Here is a 2,719-nt window from a genome sequence, read left to right as displayed (position 1 = left end):
GGAATCCTTCCCCTTCTCAAATAATCCAGGTCTTCCACCCTAGGGTTTCAGAACTATCACTGTGTGACTTTTTGGATGGTATATATGCATTGCCAGACACTAAGGTTGTCACAGCACTGGCTTCATGGGGTCCTGCCACTGTGTATTCATTTTTTATTGCTGCTGTCACAAATTGCCAAAAATTAGTGGTTAAAACAAAACAAATCTCATATCTTGTAGTCCTGGAGGTCAACGGTCCTAAAGTCAATGTGTGGGCAAGGCTGCATCCCACTGGAGGCTCTAGGGGAGCATCTAATTCCTTTCCTTCTTCAGATTCCAGAAGTTTCCTGCATTCCTTGGTGAGTGACCTTTTCTTTCATCTTCAAATCCAGCAGTTTAACACCTTTCAATCTCATTCTCACCCCAACCTACCTCCCTTTTATGAACCTAATGGTAAAAAACATACAGTCTGTGCCCACCTGCCAGAATATAATCGTTCTGGAGGGCAAGAGATGGCCCCTGACTCTCTCATGTTCAGCATCATTCTGTACATCAGTAGCAGGTTTTCTCCATCACCAGCTTCTCTGGGCAGGTCACTAGGCATTTGCAGAACTCTGAAGGCAGGTCCCAGAATTCCTGTAAATGGCACAGTGTTCCTGACGATAAGCCATACTACAGACTGTGTGGATTGGTACTTCTGTCTCAGCCAGTCAATCAGTTTATCGGTTATCAAGAAATACGTATTAAATTCCTATTATTGTACCTGGCACTCTGCTACATGCAAGGGAGACAGTGGTGAAAACTTCAGATGTTCCAGCATGATCAATAGAAAGTATCAAATAAGCAAACAGAATCGCAAGTGAAGCTCAGCTGCTCTTCAGGCAGAAGGCAGACTGCAAAATAACATCATGCAAAGCATGAAGGTTGGTGTCTACCTGTATAATAAAATTACTGGGCTATGGGACTTCCCTGGTGGTCCAGTGGTTAAGACTTTGCCTTCCAATGCAGGGGCTGTGGGTTTGATCCGTCCGCAGGGAGCTAAGATCCCACATGCCCCTTGGCCAAAAAACCAAAACATAAAACAGAAGCAGTATTGTAACAAATTCAAAAAAGACTTTAAAAATGGTCCACATCAAAAAAAAAATCTTTTAAAAAAGTCAGAAATGTTAATAAATAAAACCACTGAGCTAGTTGCTCAACAATAATAGATATGCATGAAAAGACTTAGACCCCGTGTGCAGAAAGTTTGCAGGGCAACTGGGCAGACTGGATGTTATCCATAAGGGGGCATGAGAAGAATAAGTTAATTATAAGCACAAATCAAGAGCAGGAACAAAGGCACAGGAGGAAGAATTGTTTAGCGGAATGAAGGAACAGTTTGTGAAAGCACAGGTTGAAGGAATAACGAAAGCAGGCTGAAGACGTGTGTTTGATGCACAGGGGAGCCAGGGAAGATTTGGACACTCCACAAAGAGTTCTCGATGTGAGGGAGGAATTGCTGGTGGTCGGATTAAACTGTTCTGCCAACTGCATCCACGTGCGTGTGGACAAATCTAGATTAACGTTGCCCTAGGAATGGCAGGCGTGGTAACAAAATGAATGCTCTTGGAGAGACAGGACCGTGTCTCCCTCTAGTACTAGGACCCAAAGTAGTGCCAGCCACAGAGCAGGCCATCAGTAAACAGTTGTTGAATGAATAGGTGAATTAGTGAATGAATATAGAGATAAAGGGGTCAAGAAGGAATTACACCTCAGGTCAGGGACATTAATAGGCAGATCTGGCTACCTCTCTGGATGCAATATTGAACACCCAAAAGTGAGCTATGATCACTGCCTAGGGAGCCAAAGAAACCCAGGTCCAGAGATGGGGGGCTTTAAATCAGAGACACAGCTTGTGCCTGATGATCTGAACAGGAGTGGAAGCTTCTATTACCAACATCCTATAAAAGTTCTTATGGGCCTGGCTTAAAAATGCCCCGAAAATGAGAATGAGTAAAGGAATTGGAGATTATTTCTAGAAATTCCCCTGCACTTTCAGCACCCCATCCTTATCTCTGTTAAGCAACCTGCTCTCTCCCCTGGTCTTTGTGGTTTAACCTCCACCACCTGCCCCACCTCAGGACTGAGAGCCACTGGATGGATGGAAGAAAAGTCTGCAGACAGGGAACTGACAGAGTGAAGTACATTAGACTAAATTTTGGCTTCGAATGAAGTCCCAAAGCAACTAATTGCCACACTCTTTTTTTTTCTTAATTAATTAATTAATTTTTATTTTTAGCTGTCCTGGGTCTTCGTTGCTGTGCTCAGGCTTTCTCTAGTTGCGGCGGGAGGGGGTTACACTTTTTTTTTTTAATTTTTTAATTTAATTTTATTTTTTATACAGCAGGCTCTTATTAGCTATCCATTTTATACATATGAGTGTATACATGTCAATCCCAATCTCTCATTCATCCCACCCCCACCCCCACCCCACGCCGCTTTCCCCCCTTGGTGTCCATGTGTTTGTTCTCTACATCTGTGTCTCAATTTCTGCCCTGCAAACCGGTTCATCTCGACCATTTTTCTAGGTTCCACATATATGCGTTAATATACGATATTTGTTTTTCTCTTTCTGACTTACTTCACTCTGTATGACAGTCTCTAGATCCATCCACATCTCTACAAATGACCCAATTTCGTTCCTTTTTATGGCTGAGTAATATTCCATTGTATATATGTACCACATCTTCTTTATCCATTC

Source organism: Physeter macrocephalus, chromosome 16, assembly GCF_002837175.3.
Source record: "Physeter macrocephalus isolate SW-GA chromosome 16, ASM283717v5, whole genome shotgun sequence".
Lineage (NCBI taxonomy): Eukaryota > Metazoa > Chordata > Mammalia > Artiodactyla > Physeteridae > Physeter > Physeter macrocephalus.
This window is presented reverse-complemented; position numbering follows the sequence as displayed.